The sequence below is a fragment of the Electrophorus electricus genome, chromosome 13, assembly GCF_041902795.1.
Source record: "Electrophorus electricus isolate QZ-2024a chromosome 13, ASM4190279v1, whole genome shotgun sequence".
In the NCBI taxonomy this organism is placed as follows: Eukaryota; Metazoa; Chordata; class Actinopteri; order Gymnotiformes; family Gymnotidae; genus Electrophorus; species Electrophorus electricus.
Genome location: NC_137509.1, coordinates 23,869,393 through 23,897,197, shown reverse-complemented (window position 1 = coordinate 23,897,197; position 27,805 = coordinate 23,869,393). Strand labels below are relative to the sequence as shown.

General features: G+C 35.4%; 28 pseudogenes; all 28 read right to left on the bottom strand.

Moving 5' to 3' along the window:
- Window positions 1–386: 386 nt before the first annotated feature.
- LOC145645352 (5S ribosomal RNA) lies at window positions 387–505 on the bottom strand (annotated as a pseudogene).
- A 794-nt stretch (window positions 506–1,299) lies between these two features.
- On the bottom strand, window positions 1,300–1,418 carry LOC145644276 (5S ribosomal RNA; annotated as a pseudogene).
- Window positions 1,419–2,210: 792 nt separating this feature from the next.
- Window positions 2,211–2,329, bottom strand: LOC145645327 (5S ribosomal RNA; annotated as a pseudogene).
- A 1,010-nt stretch (window positions 2,330–3,339) lies between these two features.
- On the bottom strand, window positions 3,340–3,458 carry LOC145645326 (5S ribosomal RNA; annotated as a pseudogene).
- A 1,012-nt stretch (window positions 3,459–4,470) lies between these two features.
- Window positions 4,471–4,589, bottom strand: LOC145645990 (5S ribosomal RNA; annotated as a pseudogene).
- Window positions 4,590–5,599: 1,010 nt separating this feature from the next.
- Window positions 5,600–5,718, bottom strand: LOC145644534 (5S ribosomal RNA; annotated as a pseudogene).
- Window positions 5,719–6,511: 793 nt separating this feature from the next.
- On the bottom strand, window positions 6,512–6,630 carry LOC145644275 (5S ribosomal RNA; annotated as a pseudogene).
- A 1,012-nt stretch (window positions 6,631–7,642) lies between these two features.
- On the bottom strand, window positions 7,643–7,761 carry LOC145644533 (5S ribosomal RNA; annotated as a pseudogene).
- Window positions 7,762–8,775: 1,014 nt separating this feature from the next.
- LOC145645074 (5S ribosomal RNA) lies at window positions 8,776–8,894 on the bottom strand (annotated as a pseudogene).
- Window positions 8,895–9,686: 792 nt separating this feature from the next.
- LOC145644531 (5S ribosomal RNA) lies at window positions 9,687–9,805 on the bottom strand (annotated as a pseudogene).
- A 794-nt stretch (window positions 9,806–10,599) lies between these two features.
- LOC145644827 (5S ribosomal RNA) lies at window positions 10,600–10,718 on the bottom strand (annotated as a pseudogene).
- A 794-nt stretch (window positions 10,719–11,512) lies between these two features.
- On the bottom strand, window positions 11,513–11,631 carry LOC145644826 (5S ribosomal RNA; annotated as a pseudogene).
- A 1,012-nt stretch (window positions 11,632–12,643) lies between these two features.
- LOC145644530 (5S ribosomal RNA) lies at window positions 12,644–12,762 on the bottom strand (annotated as a pseudogene).
- Window positions 12,763–13,774: 1,012 nt separating this feature from the next.
- Window positions 13,775–13,893, bottom strand: LOC145644193 (5S ribosomal RNA; annotated as a pseudogene).
- Window positions 13,894–14,681: 788 nt separating this feature from the next.
- Window positions 14,682–14,800, bottom strand: LOC145644833 (5S ribosomal RNA; annotated as a pseudogene).
- Window positions 14,801–15,592: 792 nt separating this feature from the next.
- On the bottom strand, window positions 15,593–15,711 carry LOC145644963 (5S ribosomal RNA; annotated as a pseudogene).
- A 1,011-nt stretch (window positions 15,712–16,722) lies between these two features.
- LOC145644529 (5S ribosomal RNA) lies at window positions 16,723–16,841 on the bottom strand (annotated as a pseudogene).
- A 789-nt stretch (window positions 16,842–17,630) lies between these two features.
- On the bottom strand, window positions 17,631–17,749 carry LOC145643750 (5S ribosomal RNA; annotated as a pseudogene).
- Window positions 17,750–18,760: 1,011 nt separating this feature from the next.
- Window positions 18,761–18,879, bottom strand: LOC145644528 (5S ribosomal RNA; annotated as a pseudogene).
- Window positions 18,880–19,668: 789 nt separating this feature from the next.
- On the bottom strand, window positions 19,669–19,787 carry LOC145643749 (5S ribosomal RNA; annotated as a pseudogene).
- Window positions 19,788–20,579: 792 nt separating this feature from the next.
- LOC145644962 (5S ribosomal RNA) lies at window positions 20,580–20,698 on the bottom strand (annotated as a pseudogene).
- Window positions 20,699–21,709: 1,011 nt separating this feature from the next.
- Window positions 21,710–21,828, bottom strand: LOC145644527 (5S ribosomal RNA; annotated as a pseudogene).
- Window positions 21,829–23,058: 1,230 nt separating this feature from the next.
- Window positions 23,059–23,177, bottom strand: LOC145644525 (5S ribosomal RNA; annotated as a pseudogene).
- Window positions 23,178–23,966: 789 nt separating this feature from the next.
- LOC145643746 (5S ribosomal RNA) lies at window positions 23,967–24,085 on the bottom strand (annotated as a pseudogene).
- A 792-nt stretch (window positions 24,086–24,877) lies between these two features.
- Window positions 24,878–24,996, bottom strand: LOC145644524 (5S ribosomal RNA; annotated as a pseudogene).
- Window positions 24,997–25,789: 793 nt separating this feature from the next.
- On the bottom strand, window positions 25,790–25,908 carry LOC145645692 (5S ribosomal RNA; annotated as a pseudogene).
- Window positions 25,909–26,701: 793 nt separating this feature from the next.
- LOC145645691 (5S ribosomal RNA) lies at window positions 26,702–26,820 on the bottom strand (annotated as a pseudogene).
- Window positions 26,821–27,613: 793 nt separating this feature from the next.
- LOC145644274 (5S ribosomal RNA) lies at window positions 27,614–27,732 on the bottom strand (annotated as a pseudogene).
- Between the last annotated feature and the right edge of the window lie 73 nt (window positions 27,733–27,805).

The window sequence follows — 27,805 nt, the reverse complement described above, 5'->3', positions numbered from 1 at the left end:
ACACTTCACATACAAGCATGTCAGTTGCAGATTAAATTAAAGTGATGCAACAAAAACTTACAGCATCTGCTATTCCCAGGTGCTAACAGATAGTTTTTTTTAACTAATCACTGCACTTCACATCCTAGCATGTCATCTTAAAAGTAAATTAAAGTGATGCAAGAGAAGCTTACAGCATCTTGTAGTCCAAGCTGCTAACAGATAGTTTTTTGATGAATCACTGCACTTCACATTCAGGCATGTGAGTTGGAGAGTAAATGAAAGTGATGCAAAAAAAACTTACAGCATCTGCTATTCCCATGTGCTAACAGATATTTTTTTTATTAATCACTGCACTTCACATTTGAGCATGTCAGCTTGAAAGTAAATTAAAGTGATGCAAGAAAAGCTTACAGCACCTGGTATTCCTAGGTAGGGTCCCACCTCAGTACTATCCAGGCCCAAAGTGGTTCAGCTTCCAAGGTCAGATGAGATTGGACGTTCTCAAGCTGGTGTGGCCGTAAGCCTTAAACACTTACTCAAATTGCCTAATCATAGCAAATATGATCAAAGACCAATCTGACAATTTTTTTTATTAATCCCTGCACTTGACATTGTAGAATGTTATCTTGAAAGTAAATTAAATGATGCAATAAAAGCTTACAACATCTGGTATACGGAGGCACTAACAGACAGTTTTTTTTTTAATCACTGCACTTCACATTCAAGCATGTCAGTTGGAGAGTAAATTAAAGTGATGCAATAAAAACTTACAGCATCTGCTATTCCCAGGTGCTAGCAGATAGTTTGATTTAATTATTCACTGCACTTCAAATTTGAACATGATAGCTTGAACATAAATTAAAGGGATGCAATAAAATCTTACAGCACCTGCTATTCCCTGGTACTAAAAGATTTCTATTTAATTTGTACACTTCACATACAAGCATGTCAGTTGCAGATTAAATTAAAGTGATGCAACAAAAACTTACAGCATCTGCTATTCCCAGGTGCTAACAGATAGTTTTTTTTTAATTAATCACTGCACTTCACATCCTAGCATGTCATCTTAAAAGTAAATTAAAGTGATGCAAGAGAAGCTTACAGCATCTCGTAGTCCAAGCTGCTAACAGATAGTTTTTTGATGTATCACTGCACTTCACATTCAGGCATGTGAGTTGGAGAGTAAATGAAAGTGATGCAAAAAAAACTTACAGCATCTGCTATTCCCATGTGCTAACAGATAGTTTTTTTTTATTAATCACTGCACTTCACATTTGAGCATGTCAGCTTGAAAGTAAATTAAAGTGATGCAAGAAAAGCTTACAGCACCTGGTATTCCTAGGTAGGGTCCCACCTCAGTACTATCCAGGCCCAAAGTTGTTCAGCTTCCAAGGTCAGATGAGATTGGGGGTTCTCAAGCTGGTGTGGCCATAAGCCTTAAAGACTTACTCAAATTGCCTAATCATAGCAAATATGATCAAAGACCAATCTGACAATTTTTTTTATTAATCCCTGCACTTGACATTGTAGAATGTTATCTTGAAAGTAAATTAAATGATGCAATAAAAGCTTACAACATCTGGTATACGGAGGCACTAACAGACAGTTTTTTTATTAATCACTGCACTTCACATTCAAGCATGTCAGTTGGAGAGTAAATTAAAGTGATGCAATAAAAACGTACTGCATCTGCAATTCCCAGGTGCCAGCAGATAGTTTGATTTAATTATTCACTGCACTTCAAATTTGAACATGATAGCTTGAACATAAATTAAAGGGATGCAATAAAATCTTACAGCACCTGCTATTCCCTGGTACTAAAATATTTCTATTTAATTTGTACACTTCACATACAAGCATTTCAGTTGCAGATTAAATTAAAGTGATGCAACAAAAACTTACAGCATCTGCTATTCCCAGGTGCTAACAGATAGTTTTTTTTAATTAATCACTGCACTTCACATCCTAGCATGTCATCTTAAAAGTAAATTAAAGTGATGCAAGAGAAGCTTACAGCATCTCGTAGTCCAAGCTGCTAACAGATAGTTTTTTGATGAATCACTGCACTTCACATTCAGGCATGTGAGTTGGAGAGTAAATTAAAGTGATGCAAAAAAAACTTACAGCATCTGCTATTCCCATGTGCTAACAGATAGTTTTTTTTATTAATCACTGCACTTCACATTTGAGCATGTCAGCTTGAAAGTAAATTAAAGTGATGCAAGAAAAGCTTACAGCACCTGGTATTCCTAGGTAGGGTCCCACCTCAGTACTATCCAGGCCCAAAGTTGTTCAGCTTCCAAGGTCAGATGAGATTGGACGTTCTTAAGCTGGTGTGGCCGTAAGCCTTAAACACTTACTCAAATTGCCTAATCATAGCAAATATGATCAAAGACCAATCTGACAATTTTTTTTATTAATCCCTGCACTTGACATTGTAGAATGTTATCTTGAAAGTAAATTAAATGATGCAATAAAAGCTTACAACATCTGGTATACGGAGGCACTAACAGACAGTTTTTTTATTAATCACTGCACTTCACATTCAAGCATGTCAGTTGGAGAGTAAATTAAAGTGATGAAATAAAAACTTACAGCATCTGCTATTCCCAGGTGCTAGCAGATAGTTTGATTTAATTATTCACTGCACTTCAAATTTGAACATGATAGCCTGAACATAAATTAAAGGGATGCAATAAAATCTTACAGCACCTGCTATTCCCTGGTACTAAAAGATTTCTATTTAATTTGTACACTTCACATACAAGCATGTCAGTTGCAGATTAAATTAAAGTTATGCAACAAAAACTTACAGCATCTGCTTTTTACAGGTGCTAACAGATAGTTTGATTTAATTATTCACTGCACTTCAAATTTGAACATGATAGCTTGAACATAAATTAAAGGGATGCAATAAAATCTTACAGCACCTGCTATTCCCTGGTACTAAAAGATTTATATTTAATCTGTACACTTCACATACAAGCATGTCAGTTGCAGATTAAATTAAAGTGATGCAACAAAAATTTACAGCATCTGCTATTCCCAGGTGCTAACAGATAGTTTTTTTTAATTAATCACTGCACTTCACATCCTAGCATGTCATCTCAAAAGTAAATTAAAGTGATGCAAGAGAAGCTTACAGCATCTCGTAGTCCAAGCTGCTAACAGATAGTTTTTTGATGAATCACTGCACTTCACATTCAGGCATGTGAGTTGGAGAGTAAATTAAAGTGATGCAAAAAAAACTTACAGCATCTGCTATTCCCATGTGCTAACAGATAGTTTTTTTTATTAATCACTGCACTTCACATTTGAGCATGTCAGCTTGAAAGTAAATTAAAGTGATGCAAGAAAAGCTTACAGCACCTGGTATTCCTAGGTAGGGTCCCACCTCAGTACTATCCAGGCCCAAAGTTGTTCAGCTTCCAAGGTCAGATGAGATTGGACGTTCTTAAGCTGGTGTGGCCGTAAGCCTTAAACACTTACTCAAATTGCCTAATCATAGCAAATATGATCAAAGACCAATCTGACAATTTTTTTTATTAATCCCTGCACTTGACATTGTAGAATGTTATCTTGAAAGTAAATTAAATGATGCAATAAAAGCTTACAACATCTGGTATACGGAGGCACTAACAGACAGTTTTTTTATTAATCACTGCACTTCACATTCAAGCATGTCAGTTGGAGAGTAAATTAAAGTGATGAAATAAAAACTTACAGCATCTGCTATTCCCAGGTGCTAGCAGATAGTTTGATTTAATTATTCACTGCACTTCAAATTTGAACATGATAGCCTGAACATAAATTAAAGGGATGCAATAAAATCTTACAGCACCTGCTATTCCCTGGTACTAAAAGATTTCTATTTAATTTGTACACTTCACATACAAGCATGTCAGTTGCAGATTAAATTAAAGTTATGCAACAAAAACTTACAGCATCTGCTTTTTACAGGTGCTAACAGATAGTTTGATTTAATTATTCACTGCACTTCAAATTTGAACATGATAGCTTGAACATAAATTAAAGGGATGCAATAAAATCTTACAGCACCTGCTATTCCCTGGTACTAAAAGATTTCTATTTAATTTGTACACTTCACATACAAGCATGTCAGTTGCAGATTAAATTAAAGTGATGCAACAAAAACTTACAGCATCTGCTATTCCCAGGTGCTAACAGATAGTTTTTTTTTAATTAATCACTGCACTTCACATCCTAGCATGTCATCTTAAAAGTAAATTAAAGTGATGCAAGAGAAGCTTACAGCATCTCGTAGTCCAAGCTGCTAACAGATAGTTTTTTGATGTATCACAGCACTTCACATTCAGGCATGTGAGTTGGAGAGTAAATGAAAGTGATGCAAAAAAAACTTACAGCATCTGCTATTCCCATGTGCTAACAGATAGTTTTTTTTTATTAATCACTGCACTTCACATTTGAGCATGTCAGCTTGAAAGTAAATTAAAGTGATGCAAGAAAATCTTACAGCACCTGGTATTCCTAGGTAGGGTCCCACCTCAGTACTATCCAGGCCCAAAGTTGTTCAGCTTCCAAGGTCAGATGAGATTGGACGTTCTTAAGCTGGTGTGGCCGTAAGCCTTAAACACTTACTCAAATTGCCTAATCATAGCAAATATGATCAAAGACCAATCTGACAATTTTTTTTATTAATCCCTGCACTTGACATTGTAGAATGTTATCTTGAAAGTAAATTAAATGATGCAATAAAAGCTTACAACATCTGGTATACGGAGGCACTAACAGACAGTTTTTTTATTAATCACTGCACTTCACATTCAAGCATGTCAGTTGGAGAGTAAATTAAAGTGATGAAATAAAAACTTACAGCATCTGCTATTCCCAGGTGCTAGCACATAGTTTGATTTAATTATTCACTGCACTTCAAATTTGAACATGATAGCCTGAACATAAATTAAAGGGATGCAATAAAATCTTACAGCACCTGCTATTCCCTGGTACTAAAAGATTTCTATTTAATTTGTACACTTCACATACAAGCATGTCAGTTGCAGATTAAATTAAAGTTATGCAACAAAAACTTACAGCATCTGCTTTTTACAGGTGCTAACAGATAGTTTGATTTAATTATTCACTGCACTTCAAATTTGAACATGATAGCTTGAACATAAATTAAAGGGATGCAATAAAATCTTACAGCACCTGCTATTCCCTGGTACTAAAAGATTTATATTTAATCTGTACACTTCACATACAAGCATGTCAGTTGCAGATTAAATTAAAGTGATGCAACAAAAATTTACAGCATCTGCTATTCCCAGGTGCTAACAGATAGTTTTTTTTAATTAATCACTGCACTTCACATCCTAGCATGTCATCTCAAAAGTAAATTAAAGTGATGCAAGAGAAGCTTACAGCATCTCGTAGTCCAAGCTGCTAACAGATAGTTTTTTGATGAATCACTGCACTTCACATTCAGGCATGTGAGTTGGAGAGTAAATGAAAGTGATGCAAAAAAAAATTACAGCATCTGCTATTCCCATGTGCTAACAGATAGTTTTTTTTATTAATCACTGCACTTCACATTTGAGCATGTCAGCTTGAAAGTAAATTAAATTGATGCAAGAAAAGCTTACAGCACCTGGTATTCCTAGGTAGGGTCCCACCTCAGTACTATCCAGGCCCAAAGTTGTTCAGCTTCCAAGGTCAGATGAGATTGGACGTTCTCAAGCTGGTGTGGCCGTAAGCCTTAAACACTTACTCAAATTGCCTAATCATAGCAAATATGATCAAAGACCAATCTGACAATTTTTTTTATTAATCCCTGCACTTGACATTCTAGAATGTTATCTTGAAAGTAAATTAAATGATGCAATAAAAGCTTACAACATCTGGTATACGGAGGCACTAACAGACAGTTTTTTTTTAATCACTGCACTACACATTCAAGCATGTCAGTTGGAGAGTAAATTAAAGTGATGCAATAAAAACTTACAGCATCTGCTATTCCCAGGTGCTAGCAGATAGTTTGATTTAATTATTCACTGCACTTCAAATTTGAACATGATAGCTTGAACATAAATTAAAGGGATGCAATAAAATCTTACAGCACCTGCTATTCCCTGGTACTAAAAGATTTCTATTTAATTTGTACACTTCACATACAAGCATGTCAGTTGCAGATTAAATTAAAGTGATGCAACAAAAACTTACAGCATCTGCTATTCCCAGGTGCTAACAGATAGTTTTTTTTTAATTAATCACTGCACTTCACATCCTAGCATGTCATCTTAAAAGTAAATTAAAGTGATGCAAGAGAAGCTTACAGCATCTCGTAGTCCAAGCTGCTAACAGATAGTTTTTTGATGTATCACTGCACTTCACATTCAGGCATGTGAGTTGGAGAGTAAATGAAAGTGATGCAAAAAAAACTTACAGCATCTGCTATTCCCATGTGCTAACAGATAGTTTTTTTTTATTAATCACTGCACTTCACATTTGAGCATGTCAGCTTGAAAGTAAATTAAAGTGATGCAAGAAAAGCTTACAGCACCTGGTATTCCTAGGTAGGGTCCCACCTCAGTACTATCCAGGCCCAAAGTTGTTCAGCTTCCAAGGTCAGATGAGATTGGGGGTTCTCAAGCTGGTGTGGCCATAAGCCTTAAAGACTTACTCAAATTGCCTAATCATAGCAAATATGATCAAAGACCAATCTGACAATTTTTTTTATTAATCCCTGCACTTGACATTGTAGAATGTTATCTTGAAAGTAAATTAAATGATGCAATAAAAGCTTACAACATCTGGTATACGGAGGCACTAACAGACAGTTTTTTTATTAATCACTGCACTTCACATTCAAGCATGTCAGTTGGAGAGTAAATTAAAGTGATGCAATAAAAACGTACTGCATCTGCTATTCCCAGGTGCCAGCAGATAGTTTGATTTAATTATTCACTGCACTTCAAATTTGAACATGATAGCTTGAACATAAATTAAAGGGATGCAATAAAATCTTACAGCACCTGCTATTCCCTGTTACTAAAAGATTTCTATTTAATCTGTACACTTCACATACAAGCATGTCAGTTGCAGATTAAATTAAAGTGATGCATCAAAAACTTACAGCATCTGCTATTCCCAGGTGCTAACAGATAGTTTGATTTAATTATTCACTGCACTTCAAATTTGAACATGATAGCTTGAACATAAATTAAAGGGATGCAATAAAATCTTACAGCACCTGCTATTCCCTGGTACTAAAAGATTTCTATTTAATCTGTACACTTCACATACAAGCATGTCAGTTGCAGATTAAATTAAAGTGATGCAACAAAAATTTACAGCATCTGCTATTCCCAGGTGCTAACAGATAGTTTTTTTTTAATTAATCACTGCACTTCACATCCTAGCATGTCATCTTAAAAGTAAATTAAAGTGATGCAAGAGAAGCTTACAGCATCTCGTAGTCCAAGCTGCTAACAGATAGTTTTTTGATGAATCACTGCACTTCACGTTCAGGCATGTGAGTTGGAGAGTAAATGAAAGTGATGCAAAAAAAAATTACAGCATCTGCTATTCCCAGGTGCTAACAGATAGTTTTTTTTTATTAATCACTGCACTTCACATTTGAGCATGTCAGCTTGAAAGTAAATTAAAGTGATGCAAGAAAAGCTTACAGCACCTGGTATTCCTAGGTAGGGTCCCACCTCAGTACTATCCAGGCCCAAAGTTGTTCAGCTTCCAAGGTCAGATGAGATTGGACGTTCTCAAGCTGGTGTGGCCGTAAGCCTTAAACACTTACTCAAATTGCCTAATCATAGCAAATATGATCAAAGACCAATCTGACAATTTTTTTTATTAATCCCTGCACTTGACATTGTAGAATATTATCTTGAAAGTAAATTAAATGATGCAATAATAGCTTACAACATCTGGTATACGGAGGCACTAACAGACAGTTTTTTTATTAATCACTGCACTTCACATTCAAGCATGTCAGTTGGAGAGTAAATTAAAGTGATGCAATAAAAACTTACAGCATCTGCTATTCCCAGGTGCTAGCAGATAGTTTGATTTAATTATTCACTGCACTTCAAATTTGAACATGATAGCTTGAACATAAATTAAAGGGATGCAATAAAATCTTACAGCACCTGCTATTCCCTGTTACTAAAAGATTTCTATTTAATCTGTACACTTCACATACAAGCATGTCAGTTGCAGATTAAATTAAAGTGATGCATCAAAAACTTACAGCATCTGCTATTCCCAGGTGCTAACAGACAGTTTGATTTAATTATTCACTGCACTTCAAATTTGAACATGATAGCTTGAACATAAATTAAAGGGATGCAATAAAATCTTACAGCACCTGCTATTCCCTGGTACTAAAAGATTTCTATTTAATCTGTACACTTCACATACAAGCATGTCAGTTGCAGATTAAATTAAAGTGATGCAACAAAAATTTACAGCATCTGCTATTCCCAGGTGCTAACAGATAGTTTTTTTTTAATTAATCACTGCACTTCACATCCTAGCATGTCATCTTAAAAGTAAATTAAAGTGATGCAAGAGAAGCTTACAGCATCTCTTAGTCCAAGCTGCTAACAGATAGTTTTTTGATGAATCACTGCACTTCACGTTCAGGCATGTGAGTTGGAGAGTAAATGAAAGTGATGCAAAAAAAACTTACAGCATCTGCTATTCCCATGTGCTAACAGATAGTTTTTTTTTTTATTAATCACTGCACTTCACATTTGAGCATGTCAGCTTGAAAGTAAATTAAAGTGATGCAAGAAAATCTTACAGCACCTGGTATTCCTAGGTAGGGTCCCACCTCAGTACTATCCAGGCCCAAAGTTGTTCAGCTTCCAAGGTCAGATGAGATTGGGGGTTCTCAAGCTGGTGTGGCCATAAGCCTTAAAGACTTACTCAAATTGCCTGATCATAGCAAATATGATCAAAGACCAATCTGACAATTTTTTTTATTAATCCCTGCACTTGACATTGTAGAATGTTATCTTGAAAGTAAATTAAATGATGCAATAAACGCTTACAACATCTGGTATACGGAGGCACTAACAGACAGTTTTTTTATTAATCACTGCACTTCACATTCAAGCATGTCAGTTGCAGATTAAATTAAAGTGATGCAACAAAAACTTACAGCATCTGCTTTTTACAGGTGCTAACAGATAGTTTGATTTAATTATTCACTGCACTTCAAATTTGAACATGATAGCTTGAACATAAATTAAAGGGATGCAATAAAATCTTACAGCACCTGCTATTCCCTGGTACTAAAAGATTTCTATTTAATCTGTACACTTCACATACAAGCATGTCAGTTGCAGATTAAATTAAAGTGATGCAACAAAAACTTACAGCATCTGCTATTCCCAGGTGCTAACAGATAGTTTTTTTTAATTAATCACTGCACTTCACATCCTAGCATGTCATCTTAAAAGTAAATTAAAGTGATGCAAGAGAAGCTTACAGCATCTCGTAGTCCAAGCTGCTAACAGATAGTTTTTTGATGAATCACTGCACTTCACAATCAGGCATGTGAGTTGGAGAGTAAATGAAAGTGATGCAAAAAAAACTTACAGCATCTGCTATTCCCATGTGCTAACAGATAGTTTTTTTTATTAATCACTGCACTTCATATTTGAGCATGTCAGCTTGAAAGTAAATTAAAGTGATGCAAGACAAGCTTACAGCACCTGGTATTCCTAGGTAGGGTCCCACCTCAGTACTATCCAGGCCCAAAGTTGTTCAGCTTCCAAGGTCAGATGAGATTGGACGTTCTCAAGCTGGTGTGGCCGTAAGCCTTAAACACTTACTCAAATTGCCTGATCATAGCAAATATGATCAAAGACCAATCTGACAATTTTTTTTTATTAATCCCTGCACTTGACATTCTAGAATGTTATCTTGAAAGTAAATTAAATGATGCAATAAAAGATTACAACATCTGGTATACGGAGGCACTAACAGACAGTTTTTTTATTAATCACTGCACTTCACATTCAAGCATGTCAGTTGGAGAGTAAATTAAAGTGATGCAATAAAAACTTACAGCATCTGCTATTCCCAGGTGCTAGCAGATAGTTTGATTTAATTATTCACTGCACTTCAAATTTGAACATGATAGCTTGAACATAAATTAAAGGGATGCAATAAAATCTTACAGCACCTGCTATTCCCTGTTACTAAAAGATTTCTATTTAATCTGCACACTTCACATACAAGCATGTCAGTTGCAGATTAAATTAAAGTGATGCATCAAAAACTTACAGCATCTGCTATTCCCAGGTGCTAACAGATAGTTTTTTTTTAATTAATCACTGCACTTCACATCCTAGCATGTCATCTTAAAAGTAAATTAAAGTGATGGAAGAGAAGCTTACAGCATCTCGTAGTCCAAGCTGCTAACAGATAGTTTTTTGATGAATCACTGCACTTCACATTCAGGCATGTGAGTTGGAGAGTAAATGAAAGTGATGCAAAAAAAACTTACAGCATCTGCTATTCCCATGTGCTAACAGATAGTTTTTTTTATTAATCACTGCACTTCACATTTGAGCATGTCAGCTTGAAAGTAAATTAAAGTGATGCAAGAAAAGCTTACAGCACCTGGTATTCCTAGGTAGGGTCCCACCTCAGTACTATGCAGGCCCAAAGTTGTTCAGCTTCCAAGGTCAGATGAGATTGGGGGTTCTCAAGCTGGTGTGGCCGTAAGCCTTAAACACTTACTCAAATTGCCTAATCATAGCAAATATGATCAAAGACCAATCTGACAATTTTTTTTTATTAATCCCTGCACTTGACATTCTAGAATGTTATCTTGAAAGTAAATTAAATGATGCAATAAAAGATTACAACATCTGGTATACGGAGGCACTAACAGACAGTTTTTTTATTAATCACTGCACTTCACATTCAAGCATGTCAGTTGGAGAGTAAATTAAAGTGATGCAATAAAAACGTACAGCATCTGCTATTCCCAGGTGCGAACAGATAGCTTGATTTAATTATTCACTGCACTTCAAATTTGAACATGATAGCTTGAACATAAATTAAAGGGATGCAATAAAATCTTACAGCACCTGCTATTCCCTGGTACTAAAAGATTTCTATTTAATTTGTACACTTCACATACAAGCATGTCAGTTGCAGATTAAATTAAAGTGATGCAACAAAAACTTACAGCATCTGCTATTCCCAGGTGCTAACAGATAGTTTTTTTTTAATTAATCACTGCACTTCACATCCTAGCATGTCATCTTAAAAGTAAATTAAAGTGATGGAAGAGAAGCTTACAGCATCTCGTAGTCCAAGCTGCTAACAGATAGTTTTTTGATGAATCACTGCACTTCACATTCAGGCATGTGAGTTGGAGAGTAAATGAAAGTGATGCAAAAAAAACTTACAGCATCTGCTATTCCCATGTGCTAACAGATAGTTTTTTTTATTAATCACTGCACTTCACATTTGAGCATGTCAGCTTGAAAGTAAATTGAAGTGATGCAAGAAAAGCTTACAGCACCTGGTATTCCTAGGTAGGGTCCCACCTCAGTACTATGCAGGCCCAAAGTTGTTCAGCTTCCAAGGTCAGATGAGATTGGGGGTTCTCAAGCTGGTGTGGCCGTAAGCCTTAAAGACTTACTCAAATTGCCTAATCATAGCAAATATGATCAAAGACCAATCTGACAATTTTTTTTATTAATCCCTGCACTTGACATTGTAGAATGTTATCTTGAAAGTAAATTAAATGATGCAATAAAAGCTTACAACATCTGGTATACGGAGGCACTAACAGACAGTTTTTTTATTAATCACTGCACTTCACATTCAAGCATGTCAGTTGGAGAGTAAATTAAAGTGATGCAATAAAAACTTACAGCATCTGCTATTCCCAGGTGCTAGCAGATAGTTTGATTTAATTATTCACTGCACTTCAAATTTGAACATGATAGCTTGAACATAAATTAAAGGGATGCAATAAAATCTTACAGCACCTGCTATTCCCTGTTACTAAAAGATTACTATTTAATCTGTACACTTCACATACAAGCATGTCAGTTGCAGATTAAATTAAAGTGATGCATCAAAAACTTACAGCATCTGCTATTCCCAGGTGCTAACAGATAGTTTGATTTAATTATTCACTGCACTTCAAATTTGAACATGATAGCTTGAACATAAATTAAAGGGATGCAATAAAATCTTACAGCACCTGCTATTCCCTGGTACTAAAAGATTTCTATTTAATCTGTACACTTCACATACAAGCATGTCAGTTGCAGATTAAATTAAAATGATGCAACAAAAATTTACAGCATCTGCTATTCCCAGGTGCTAACAGATAGTTTTTTTTTAATTAATCACTGCACTTCACATCCTAGCATGTCATCTTAAAAGTAAATTAAAGTGATGCAAGAGAAGCTTACAGCATCTCGTAGTCCAAGCTGCTAACAGATAGTTTTTTGATGAATCACTGCACTTCACGTTCAGGCATGTGAGTTGGAGAGTAAATGAAAGTGATGCAAAAAAAAATTACAGCATCTGCTATTCCCAGGTGCTAACAGATAGTTTTTTTTTATTAATCACTGCACTTCACATTTGAGCATGTCAGCTTGAAAGTAAATTAAAGTGATGCAAGAAAAGCTTACAGCACCTGGTATTCCTAGGTAGGGTCCCACCTCAGTACTATCCAGGCCCAAAGTTGTTCAGCTTCCAAGGTCAGATGAGATTGGACGTTCTCAAGCTGGTGTGGCCGTAAGCCTTAAACACTTACTCAAATTGCCTAATCATAGCAAATATGATCAAAGACCAATCTGACAATTTTTTTTATTAATCCCTGCACTTGACATTGTAGAATGTTATCTTGAAAGTAAATTAAATGATGCAATAAAAGCTTACAACATCTGGTATACGGAGGCACTAACAGACAGTTTTTTTATTAATCACTGCACTTCACATTCAAGCATGTCAGTTGGAGAGTAAATTAAAGTGATGCAATAAAAACTTACAGCATCTGCTATTCCCAGGTGCTAGCAGATAGTTTGATTTAATTATTCACTGCACTTCAAATTTGAACATGATAGCTTGAACATAAATTAAAGGGATGCAATAAAATCTTACAGCACCTGCTATTCCCTGTTACTAAAAGATTACTATTTAATCTGTACACTTCACATACAAGCATGTCAGTTGCAGATTAAATTAAAGTGATGCATCAAAAACGTACAGCATCTGCTATTCCCAGGTGCTAACAGATAGTTTGATTTAATTATTCACTGCACTTCAAATTTGAACATGATAGCTTGAACATAAATTAAAGGGATGCAATAAAATCTTACAGCACCTGCTATTCCCTGGTACTAAAAGATTTCTATTTAATCTGTACACTTCACATACAAGCATGTCAGTTGCAGATTAAATTAAAGTGATGCAACAAAAATTTACAGCATCTGCTATTCCCAGGTGCTAACAGATAGTTTTTTTTTAATTAATCACTGCACTTCACATCCTAGCATGTCATCTTAAAAGTAAATTAAAGTGATGCAAGAGAAGCTTACAGCATCTCGTAGTCCAAGCTGCTAACAGATAGTTTTTTGATGAATCACTGCACTTCACGTTCAGGCATGTGAGTTGGAGAGTAAATGAAAGTGATGCAAAAAAAAATTACAGCATCTGCTATTCCCAGGTGCTAACAGATAGTTTTTTTTTATTAATCACTGCACTTCACATTTGAGCATGTCAGCTTGAAAGTAAATTAAAGTGATGCAAGAAAAGCTTACAGCACCTGGTATTCCTAGGTAGGGTCCCACCTCAGTACTATCCAGGCCCAAAGTTGTTCAGCTTCCAAGGTCAGATGAGATTGGACGTTCTCAAACTGGTGTGGCCGTAAGCCTTAAACACTTACTCAAATTGCCTAATCATAGCAAATATGATCAAAGACCAATCTGACAATTTTTTTTATTAATCCCTGCACTTGACATTGTAGAATGTTATCTTGAAAGTAAATTAAATGATGCAATAAAAGCTTACAACATCTGGTATACGGAGGCACTAACAGACAGTTTTTTTATTAATCACTGCACTTCACATTCAAGCATGTCAGTTGGAGAGTAAATTAAAGTGATGCAATAAAAACTTACAGCATCTGCTATTCCCAGGTGCTAGCAGATAGTTTGATTTAATTATTCACTGCACTTCAAATTTGAACATGATAGCTTGAACATAAATTAAAGGGATGCAATAAAATCTTACAGCACCTGCTATTCCCTGTTACTAAAAGATTTCTATTTAATCTGTACACTTCACATACAAGCATGTCAGTTGCAGATTAAATTAAAGTGATGCATCAAAAACTTACAGCATCTGCTATTCCCAGGTGCTAACAGATAGTTTGATTTAATTATTCACTGCACTTCAAATTTGAACATGATAGCTTGAATATAAATTAAAGGGATGCAATAAAATCTTACAGCACCTGCTATTCCCTGGTACTAAAAGATTTCTATTTAATCTGTACACTTCACATACAAGCATGTCAGTTGCAGATTAAATTAAAGTGATGCAACAAAAAATTACAGCATCTGCTATTCCCAGGTGCGAACAGATAGTTTTTTTTATTAATCACTGCACTTCACATTTGAGCATGTCAGCTTGAAAGTAAATTAAAGTGATGCAAGAAAAGATTACAGCACCTGGTATTCCTAGGTAGGGTCCCACCTCAGTACTAACCAGGCCCAAAGTTGTTCAGCTTCCAAGGTCAGATGAGATTGGACGTTCTCAAGCTGGTGTGGCCGTAAGCCTTAAACACTTACTCAAATTGCCTAATCATAGCAAATATGATCAAAGACCAATCTGACAATTTTTTTTTATTAATCCCTGCACTTGACATTCTAGAATGTTATCTTGAAAGTAAATTAAATGATGCAATAAAAGATTACAACATCTGGTATACGGAGGCACTAACAGACAGTTTTTTTTTAATCACTGCACTTCACATTCAAGCATGTCAGTTGGAGAGTAAATTAAAGTGATGCAATAAAAACTTACAGCATCTGCTATTCCCAGGTGCTAACAGATAGTTTGATTTAATTATTCACTGCACTTCAAATTTGAACATGATAGCTTGAACATAAATTAAAGGGATGCAATAAAATCTTACAGCACCTGCTATTCCCTGGTACTAAAAGATTTCTATTTAATCTGTACACTTCACATACAAGCATGTCAGTTGTAGATTAAATTAAAGTGATGCAACAAAAATTTACAGCATCTGCTATTCCCAGGTGCTAACAGATAGTTTTTTTTTATTAATCACTGCACTTCACATCCTAGCATTTCATCTTAAAAGTAAATTAAAGTGATGCAAGAGAAGCTTACAGCATCTCGTAGTCCAAGCTGCTAACAGATAGTTTTTTGATGAATCACTGCACTTCACATTCAGGCATGTGAGTTGGAGAGTAAATGAAAGTGATGCAAAAAAAACTTACAGCATCTGCTATTCCCAGGTGCTAACAGATAGTTTTTTTTATTAATCACTGCACTTCACATTTGAGCATGTCAGCTTGAAAGTAAATTAAAGTGATGCAAGAAAAGATTACAGCACCTGGTATTCCTAGGTAGGGTCCCACCTCAGTACTATCCAGGCCCAAAGTTGTTCAGCTTCCAAGGTCAGATGAGATTGGACGTTCTCAAGCTGGTGTGGCCGTAAGCCTTAAACACTTACTCAAATTGCCTAATCATAGCAAATATGATCAAAGACCAATCTGACAATTTTTTTTATTAATCCCTGCACTTGACATTGTAGAATGTTATCTTGAAAGTAAATTAAATGATGCAATAAAAGATTACAACATCTGGTATACGGACGCACTAACAGACAGTTTTTTTATTAATCACTGCACTTCACATTCAAGCATGTCAGTTGGAGAGTAAATTAAAGTGATGCAATAAAAACTTACAGCATCTGCTATTCCCAGGTGCTAGCAGATAGTTTGATTTAATTATTCACTGCACTTCAAATTTGAACATGATAGCTTGAACATAAATTAAAGGGATGCAATAAAATCTTACAGCACCTGCTATTCCCTGGTACTAAAAGATTTCTATTTAATTTGTACACTTCACATACAAGCATGTCAGTTGCAGATTAAATTAAAGTGATGCAACAAAAACTTACAGCATCTGCTTTTTACAGGTGCTAACAGATAGTTTGATTTAATTATTCACTGCACTTCAAATTTGAACATGATAGCTTGAACATAAATTAAAGGGATGCAATAAAATCTTACAGCACCTGCTATTCCCTGGTACTAAAAGATTTCTATTTAATCTGTACACTTCACATACAAGCATGTCAGTTGCAGATTAAATTAAAGTGATGCAACAAAAACTTACAGCATCTGCTATTCCCAGGTGCTAACAGATAGTTTTTTTTAAATTAATCACTGCACTTCACATCCTAGCATGTCATCTTAAAAGTAAAGTAAAGTGATGCAAGAGAAGCTTACAGCATCTCGTAGTCCAAGCTGCTAACAGATAGTTTTTTGATGAATCACTGCACTTCACATTCACGCATGTGAGTTGGAGAGTAAATGAAAGTGATGCAAAAAAAACTTACAGCATCTGCTATTCCCATGTGCTAACAGATAGTTTTTTTTATTAATCACTGCACTTCACATTTGAGCATGTCAGCTTGAAAGTAAATTAAAGTGATGCAAGAAAAGCTTACAGCACCTGGTATTCCTAGGTAGGGTCCCACCTCAGTACTATCCAGGCCCAAAGTTGTTCAGCTTCCAAGGTCAGATGAGATTGGACGTTCTCAAGCTGGTGTGGCCGTAAGCCTTAAACACTTACTCAAATTGCCTAATCATAGCAAATATGACCAAAGACCAATCTGACAATTTTTTTTTATTAATCCCTGCACTTGACATTCTAGAATGTTATCTTGAAAGTAAATTAAATGATGCAATAAAAGATTACAACATCTGGTATACGGAGGCACTAACTGACAGTTTTTTTATTAATCACTGCACTTCACATTCAAGCATGTCAGTTGGAGAGTAAATTAAAGTGATGCAATAAAAACTTACAGCATCTGCTATTCCCAGGTGCTAACAGTTAGTTTGATTTAATTATTCACTGCACTTCAAATTTGAACATGATAGCTTGAACATAAATTAAAGGGATGCAATAAAATCTTACAGCACCTGCTATTCCCTGGTACTAAAAGATTTCTATTTAATTTGTACACTTCACATACAAGCATGTCAGTTGCAGATTAAATTAAAGTGATGCAACAAAAACTTACAGCATCTGCTATTCCCAGGTGCTAACAGATAGTTTGATTTAATTATTCACTGCACTTCAAATTTGAACATGATAGCTTGAACATAAATTAAAGGGATGCAATAAAATCTTACAGCACCTGCTATTCCCTGGTACTAAAAAAATTCTATTTAATCTGTACACTTCACATACAAGCATGTCAGTTGCAGATTAAATTAAAGTGATGCAACAAAAATTTACAGCATCTGCTATTCCCAGGTGCTAACAGATAGTTTTTTTTATTAATCACTGCACTTCACATTTGAGCATGTCAGCTTGAAAGTAAATTAAAGTGATGCAAGAAAAGCTTACAGCACCTGGTATTCCTAGGTAGGGTCCCACCTCAGTACTATCCAGGCCCAAAGTTGTTCAGCTTCCAAGGTCAGATGAGATTGGACGTTCTCAAGCTGGTATGGCCGTAAGCCTTAAACACTTACTCAAATTGCCTAATCATAGCAAATATGATCAAAGACCAATCTGACAATTTTTTTTATTAATCCCTGCACTTGACATTGTAGAATGTTATCTTGAAAGTAAATTAAATGATGCAATAAAAGATTACAACATCTGGTATACGGACGCACTAACAGACAGTTTTTTTATTAATCACTGCACTTCACATTCAAGCATGTCAGTTGGAGAGTAAATTAAAGTGATGCAATAAAAACTTACAGCATCTGCTATTCCCAGGTGCTAGCAGATAGTTTGATTTAATTATTCACTGCACTTCAAATTTGAACATGATAGCTTGAACATAAATTAAAGGGATGCAATAAAATCTTACAGCACCTGCTATTCCCTGGTACTAAAAGATTTCTATTTAATTTGTACACTTCACATACAAGCATGTCAGTTGCAGATTAAATTAAAGTGATGCAACAAAAACTTACAGCATCTGCTTTTTACAGGTGCTAACAGATAGTTTGATTTAATTATTCACTGCACTTCAAATTTGAACATGATAGCTTGAACATAAATTAAAGGGATGCAATAAAATCTTACAGCACCTGCTATTCCCTGGTACTAAAAGATTTCTATTTAATCTGTACACTTCACATACAAGCATGTCAGTTGCAGATTAAATTAAAGTGATGCAACAAAAACTTACAGCATCTGCTATTCCCAGGTGCTAACAGATAGTTTTTTTTAAATTAATCACTGCACTTCACATCCTAGCATGTCATCTTAAAAGTAAAGTAAAGTGATGCAAGAGAAGCTTACAGCATCTCGTAGTCCAAGCTGCTAACAGATAGTTTTTTGATGAATCACTGCACTTCACATTCAGGCATGTGAGTTGGAGAGTAAATGAAAGTGATGCAAAAAAAACTTACAGCATCTGCTATTCCCATGTGCTAACAGATAGTTTTTTTTATTAATCACTGCACTTCACATTTGAGCATGTCAGCTTGAAAGTAAATTAAAGTGATGCAAGAAAAGCTTACAGCACCTGGTATTCCTAGGTAGGGTCCCACCTCAGTACTATCCAGGCCCAAAGTTGTTCAGCTTCCAAGGTCAGATGAGATTGGACGTTCTCAAGCTGGTGTGGCCGTAAGCCTTAAACACTTACTCAAATTGCCTAATCATAGCAAATATGACCAAAGACCAATCTGACAATTTTTTTTTATTAATCCCTGCACTTGACATTCTAGAATGTTATCTTGAAAGTAAATTAAATGATGCAATAAAAGATTACAACATCTGGTATACGGAGGCACTAACTAACAGTTTTTTTATTAATCACTGCACTTCACATTCAAGCATGTCAGTTGGAGAGTAAATTAAAGTGATGCAATAAAAACTTACAGCATCTGCTATTCCCAGGTGCTAACAGATAGTTTGATTTAATTATTCATTGCACTTCAAATTTGAACATGATAGCTTGAACATAAATTAAAGGGATGCAATAAAATCTTACAGCACCTGCTATTCCCTGGTACTAAAAGATTTCTATTTAATTTGTACACTTCACATACAAGCATGTCAGTTGCAGATTAAATTAAAGTGATGCAACAAAAACTTACAGCATCTGCTATTCCCAGGTGCTAACAGATAGTTTGATTTAATTATTCACTGCACTTCAAATTTGAACATGATAGCTTGAACATAAATTAAAGGGATGCAATAAAATCTTACAGCACCTGCTATTCCCTGGTACTAAAAAAATTCTATTTAATCTGTACACTTCACATACAAGCATGTCAGTTGCAGATTAAATTAAAGTGATGCAACAAAAATTTACAGCATCTGCTATTCCCAGGTGCTAACAGATAGTTTTTTTTATTAATCACTGCACTTCACATTTGAGCATGTCAGCTTGAAAGTAAATTAAAGTGATGCAAGAAAAGCTTACAGCACCTGGTATTCCTAGGTAGGGTCCCACCTCAGTACTATCCAGGCCCAAAGTTGTTCAGCTTCCAAGGTCAGATGAGATTGGACGTTCTCAAGCTGGTATGGCCGTAAGCCTTAAACACTTACTCAAATTGCCTAATCATAGCAAATATGATCAAAGACCAATCTGACAATTTTTTTTATTAATCCCTGCACTTGACATTGTAGAATGTTATCTTGAAAGTAAATTAAATGATGCAATAAAAGATTACAACATCTGGTATACGGAGGCACTAACAGACAGTTTTTTTATTAATCACTGCACTTCACATTCAAGCATGTCAGTTGGAGAGTAAATTAAAGTGATGCAATAAAAACTTACAGCATCTGCTATTCCCAGGTGCTAGCAGATAGTTTGATTTAATTATTCACTGCACTTCAAATTTGAACATGATAGCTTGAACATAAATTAAAGGGATGCAATAAAATCTTACAGCACCTGCTATTCCCTGGTACTAAAAGATTTCTATTTAATCTGTACACTTCACATACAAGCATGTCAGTTGCAGATTAAATTAAAGTGATGCAACAAAAACTTACAGCATCTGCTATTCCCAGGTGCTAACAGATAGTTTTTTTTAATTAATCACTGCACTTCACATCCTAGCATTTCATCTTAAAAGTAAATTAAAGTGATGCAAGAGAAGCTTACAGCATCTCGTAGTCCAAGCTGCTAACAGATAGTTTTTTGATGAATCACTGCACTTCACATTCAGGCATGTGAGTTGGAGAGTAAATGAAAGTGATGCAAAAAAAACTTACAGCATCTGCTATTCCCAGGTGCTAACAGATAGTTTTTTTTATTAATCACTGCACTTCACATTTGAGCATGTCAGCTTGAAAGTAAATTAAAGTGATGCAAGAAAAGATTACAGCACCTGGTATTCCTAGGTAGGGTCCCACCTCAGTACTATCCAGGCCCAAAGTTGTTCAGCTTCCAAGGTCAGATGAGATTGGACGTTCTCAAGCTGGTGTGGCCGTAAGCCTTAAACACTTACTCAAATTGCCTAATCATAGCAAATATGATCAAAGACCAATCTGACAATTTTTTTTATTAATCCCTGCACTTGACATTGTAGAATGTTATCTTGAAAGTAAATTAAATGATGCAATAAAAGATTACAACATCTGGTATACGGACGCACTAACAGACAGTTTTTTTATTAATCACTGCACTTCACATTCAAGCATGTCAGTTGGAGAGTAAATTAAAGTGATGCAATAAAAACTTACAGCATCTGCTATTCCCAGGTGCTAGCAGATAGTTTGATTTAATTATTCACTGCACTTCAAATTTGAACATGATAGCTTGAACATAAATTAAAGGGATGCAATAAAATCTTACAGCACCTGCTATTCCCTGGTACTAAAAGATTTCTATTTAATTTGTACACTTCACATACAAGCATGTCAGTTGCAGATTAAATTAAAGTGATGCAACAAAAACTTACAGCATCTGCTTTTTACAGGTGCTAACAGATAGTTTGATTTAATTATTCACTGCACTTCAAATTTGAACATGATAGCTTGAACATAAATTAAAGGGATGCAATAAAATCTTACAGCACCTGCTATTCCCTGGTACTAAAAGATTTCTATTTAATCTGTACACTTCACATACAAGCATGTCAGTTGCAGATTAAATTAAAGTGATGCAACAAAAACTTACAGCATCTGCTATTCCCAGGTGCTAACAGATAGTTTTTTTTAAATTAATCACTGCACTTCACATCCTAGCATGTCATCTTAAAAGTAAAGTAAAGTGATGCAAGAGAAGCTTACAGCATCTCGTAGTCCAAGCTGCTAACAGATAGTTTTTTGATGAATCACTGCACTTCACATTCACGCATGTGAGTTGGAGAGTAAATGAAAGTGATGCAAAAAAAACTTACAGCATCTGCTATTCCCATGTGCTAACAGATAGTTTTTTTTATTAATCACTGCACTTCACATTTGAGCATGTCAGCTTGAAAGTAAATTAAAGTGATGCAAGAAAAGCTTACAGCACCTGGTATTCCTAGGTAGGGTCCCACCTCAGTACTATCCAGGCCCAAAGTTGTTCAGCTTCCAAGGTCAGATGAGATTGGACGTTCTCAAGCTGGTGTGGCCGTAAGCCTTAAACACTTACTCAAATTGCCTAATCATAGCAAATATGACCAAAGACCAATCTGACAATTTTTTTTTATTAATCCCTGCACTTGACATTCTAGAATGTTATCTTGAAAGTAAATTAAATGATGCAATAAAAGATTACAACATCTGGTATACGGAGGCACTAACTGACAGTTTTTTTATTAATCACTGCACTTCACATTCAAGCATGTCAGTTGGAGAGTAAATTAAAGTGATGCAATAAAAACTTACAGCATCTGCTATTCCCAGGTGCTAACAGTTAGTTTGATTTAATTATTCACTGCACTTCAAATTTGAACATGATAGCTTGAACATAAATTAAAGGGATGCAATAAAATCTTACAGCACCTGCTATTCCCTGGTACTAAAAGATTTCTATTTAATTTGTACACTTCACATACAAGCATGTCAGTTGCAGATTAAATTAAAGTGATGCAACAAAAACTTACAGCATCTGCTATTCCCAGGTGCTAACAGATAGTTTGATTTAATTATTCACTGCACTTCAAATTTGAACATGATAGCTTGAACATAAATTAAAGGGATGCAATAAAATCTTACAGCACCTGCTATTCCCTGGTACTAAAAGATTTCTATTTAATTTGTACACTTCACATACAAGCATGTCAGTTGCAGATTAAATTAAAGTGATGCAACAAAAACTTACAGCATCTGCTTTTTACAGGTGCTAACAGATAGTTTGATTTAATTATTCACTGCACTTCAAATTTGAACATGATAGCTTGAACATAAATTAAAGGGATGCAATAAAATCTTACAGCACCTGCTATTCCCTGGTACTAAAAGATTTCTATTTAATCTGTACACTTCACATACAAGCATGTCAGTTGCAGATTAAATTAAAGTGATGCAACAAAAACTTACAGCATCTGCTATTCCCAGGTGCTAACAGATAGTTTTTTTTAAATTAATCACTGCACTTCACATCCTAGCATGTCATCTTAAAAGTAAAGTAAAGTGATGCAAGAGAAGCTTACAGCATCTCGTAGTCCAAGCTGCTAACAGATAGTTTTTTGATGAATCACTGCACTTCACATTCAGGCATGTGAGTTGGAGAGTAAATGAAAGTGATGCAAAAAAAACTTACAGCATCTGCTATTCCCATGTGCTAACAGATAGTTTTTTTTATTAATCACTGCACTTCACATTTGAGCATGTCAGCTTGAAAGTAAATTAAAGTGATGCAAGAAAAGCTTACAGCACCTGGTATTCCTAGGTAGGGTCCCACCTCAGTACTATCCAGGCCCAAAGTTGTTCAGCTTCCAAGGTCAGATGAGATTGGACGTTCTCAAGCTGGTGTGGCCGTAAGCCTTAAACACTTACTCAAATTGCCTAATCATAGCAAATATGACCAAAGACCAATCTGACAATTTTTTTTTATTAATCCCTGCACTTGACATTCTAGAATGTTATCTTGAAAGTAAATTAAATGATGCAATAAAAGATTACAACATCTGGTATACGGAGGCACTAACTAACAGTTTTTTTATTAATCACTGCACTTCACATTCAAGCATGTCAGTTGGAGAGTAAATTAAAGTGATGCAATAAAAACTTACAGCATCTGCTATTCCCAGGTGCTAACAGATAGTTTGATTTAATTATTCATTGCACTTCAAATTTGAACATGATAGCTTGAACATAAATTAAAGGGATGCAATAAAATCTTACAGCACCTGCTATTCCCTGGTACTAAAAGATTTCTATTTAATTTGTACACTTCACATACAAGCATGTCAGTTGCAGATTAAATTAAAGTGATGCAACAAAAACTTACAGCATCTGCTATTCCCAGGTGCTAACAGATAGTTTGATTTAATTATTCACTGCACTTCAAATTTGAACATGATAGCTTGAACATAAATTAAAGGAATGCAATAAAATCTTACAGCACCTGCTATTCCCTGGTACTAAAAAAATTCTATTTAATCTGTACACTTCACATACAAGCATGTCAGTTGCAGATTAAATTAAAGTGATGCAACAAAAATTTACAGCATCTGCTATTCCCAGGTGCTAACAGATAGTTTTTTTTATTAATCACTGCACTTCACATTTGAGCATGTCAGCTTGAAAGTAAATTAAAGTGATGCAAGAAAAGCTTACAGCACCTGGTATTCCTAGGTAGGGTCCCACCTCAGTACTATCCAGGCCCAAAGTTGTTCAGCTTCCAAGGTCAGATGAGATTGGACGTTCTCAAGCTGGTATGGCCGTAAGCCTTAAACACTTACTCAAATTGCCTAATCATAGCAAATATGATCAAAGACCAATCTGACAATTTTTTTTATTAATCCCTGCACTTGACATTGTAGAATGTTATCTTGAAAGTAAATTAAATGATGCAATAAAAGATTACAACATCTGGTATACGGAGGCACTAACAGACAGTTTTTTTATTAATCACTGCACTTCACATTCAAGCATGTCAGTTGGAGAGTAAATTAAAGTGATGCAATAAAAACTTACAGCATCTGCTATTCCCAGGTGCTAGCAGATAGTTTGATTTAATTATTCACTGCACTTCAAATTTGAACATGATAGCTTGAACATAAATTAAAGGGATGCAATAAAATCTTACAGCACCTGCTATTCCCTGGTACTAAAAGATTTCTATTTAATCTGTACACTTCACATACAAGCATGTCAGTTGCAGATTAAATTAAAGTGATGCAACAAAAACTTACAGCATCTGCTATTCCCAGGTGCTAACAGATAGTTTTTTTTAATTAATCACTGCACTTCACATCCTAGCATGTCATCTTAAAAGTAAATTAAAGTGATGCAAGAGAAGCTTACAGCATCTCGTAGTCCAAGCTGCTAACAGATAGTTTGTTGATTAATCACTGCACTTCACATCCTAGCATGTCATCTTAAAAGTAAATTAAAGTGATGCAAGAGAAGCTTACAGCATCTCGTAGTCCAAGCTGCTAACAGATAGTTTTTTTTATTAATCACTGCACTTCACATTTGAGCATGTCAGCTTGAAAGTAAATTAAAGTGATGCAAGAAAAGCTTACAGCACCTGGTATTCCTAGGTAGGGTCCCACCTCAGTACTATCCAGGCCCAAAGTTGTTCAGCTTCCAAGGTCAGATGAGATTGGACGTTCTCAAGCTGGTGTGGCCGTAAGCCTTAAACACTTACTCAAATTGCCTAATCATAGCAAATATGATCAAAGACCAATCTGACCATTTTTTTTATTAATCCCTGCACTTGACATTCTAGAATGTTATCTTGAAAGTAAATTAAATGATGCAATAAAAGCTTACAACATCTGGTATACGGAGGCACTAACAGACAGTTTTTTTTATTAATCACTGCACTTCACATTCAAGCATGTCAGTTGGAGAGTAAATTAAAGTGATGCAATAAAAACTTACAGCATCTGCTATTCCCAGGTGCTAGCAGATAGTTTGATTTAATTATTCACTGCACTTCAAATTTGAACATGATAGCTTGAACATAAATTAAAGGGATGCAATAAAATCTTACAGCACATGCTATTCCCTGGTACTAAAAGATTTCTATTTAATCTGTACAGTTCACATACAAGCATGTCAGTTGCAGATTAAATTAAAGTGATGCAACAAAAACTTACAGCATCTGCTATTCCCAGGTGCTAACAGATAGTTTTTTTTAATTAATCACTGCACTTCACATCCTAGCATGTCATCTTAAAAGTAAATTAAAGTGATGCAAGAGAAGCTTACAGCATCTCGTAGTCCAAGCTGCTAACAGATAGTTTGTTGATGAATCACTGCACTTCACATTCAGGCATGTGAGTTGGAGAGTAAATGAAAGTGATGCAAAAAAAACTTACAGCATCTGCTATTCCCAGGTGCTAACAGATAGTTTTTTTGATTAATCACTGCACTTCACATTTGAGCATGTCAGCTTCAAAGTAAATTAAAGTGATGCAAGAAAAGCTTACAGCACGTGGTATTCCTAGGTAGGGTCCCACCTCAGTACTATCCAGGCCCAAAGTTGTTCAGCTTCCAAGGTCAGATGAGATTGGACGTTCTCAAGCTGGTGTGGCCGTAAGCCTTAAACACTTACTCAAATTGCCTAATCATAGCAAATATGATCAAAGACCAATCTGACAATTTTTTTTATTAATCCCTGCACTTGACATTGTAGAATGTTATCTTGAAAGTAAATTAAATGATGCAATAAAAGCTTACAACATCTGGTATACGGAGGCACTAACAGACAGTTTTTTTTATTAATCACTGCACTTCACATTCAAGCATGTCAGTTGGAGAGTAAATTAAAGTGATGCAATAAAAACTTACAGCATCTGCTATTCCCAGGTGCTAGCAGATAGTTTGATTTAATTATTCACTGCACTTCAAATTTGAACATGATAGCTTGAACATAAATTAAAGGGATGCAATAAAATCTTACAGCACATGCTATTCCCTGGTACTAAAAGATTTCTATTTAATCTGTACAGTTCACATACAAGCATGTCAGTTGCAGATTAAATTAAAGTGATGCAACAAAAACTTACAGCATCTGCTATTCCCAGGTGCTAACAGATAGTTTTTTTTAATTAATCACTGCACTTCACATCCTAGCATGTCATCTTAAAAGTAAATTAAAGTGATGCAAGAGAAGCTTACAGCATCTCGTAGTCCAAGCTGCTAACAGATAGTTTGTTGATGAATCACTGCACTTCACATTCAGGCATGTGAGTTGGAGAGTAAATGAAAGTGATGCAAAAAAAACTTACAGCATCTGCTATTCCCAGGTGCTAACAGATAGTTTTTTTGATTAATCACTGCACTTCACATTTGAGCATGTCAGCTTCAAAGTAAATTAAAGTGATGCAAGAAAAGCTTACAGCACGTGGTATTCCTAGGTAGGGTCCCACCTCAGTACTATCCAGGCCCAAAGTTGTTCAGCTTCCAAGGTCAGATGAGATTGGACGTTCTCAAGCTGGTGTGGCCGTAAGCCTTAAACACTTACTCAAATTGCCTAATCATAGCAAATATGATCAAAGACCAATCTGACAATTTTTTTTATTAATCCCTGCACTTGACATTGTAGAATGTTATCTTGAAAGTAAATTAAATGATGCAATAAAAGCTTACAACATCTGGTATACGGAGGCACTAACAGACAGTTTTTTTTATTAATCACTGCACTTCACATTCAAGCATGTCAGTTGGAGAGTAAATTAAAGTGATGCAATAAAAACTTACAGCATCTGCTATTCCCAGGTGCTAGCAGATAGTTTGATTTAATTATTCACTGCACTTCAAATTTGAACATGATAGCTTGAACATAAATTAAAGGGATGCAATAAAATCTTACAGCACATGCTATTCCCTGGTACTAAAAGATTTCTATTTAATCTGTACACTTCACATACAAGCATGTCAGTTGCAGATTAAATTAAAGTGATGCAACAAAAACTTACAGCATCTGCTATTCCCAGGTGCTAACAGATAGTTTTTTTTAATTAATCACTGCACTTCACATCCTAGCATGTCATCTTAAAAGTAAATTAAAGTGATGCAAGAGAAGCTTACAGCATCTCGTAGTCCAAGCTGCTAACAGATAGTTTGTTGATGAATCACTGCACTTCACATTCAGGCATGTGAGTTGGAGAGTAAATGAAAGTGATGCAAAAAAAACTTACAGCATCTGCTATTCCCAGGTGCTAACAGATAGTTTTTTTTATTAATCACTGCACTTCACATTTGAGCATGTCAGCTTGAAAGTAAATTAAAGTGATGCAAGAAAAGCTTACAGCACCTGGTATTCCTAGGTAGGGTCCCACCTCAGTACTATCCAGGCCCAAAGTTGTTCAGCTTCCAAGGTCAGATGAGATTGGGGGTTCTCAAGCTGGTGTGGCCATAAGCCTTAAACACTTACTCAAATTACCTAACCATAGCAAATATGATCAAAGACCAATCTGACAATTTTTTTTATTAA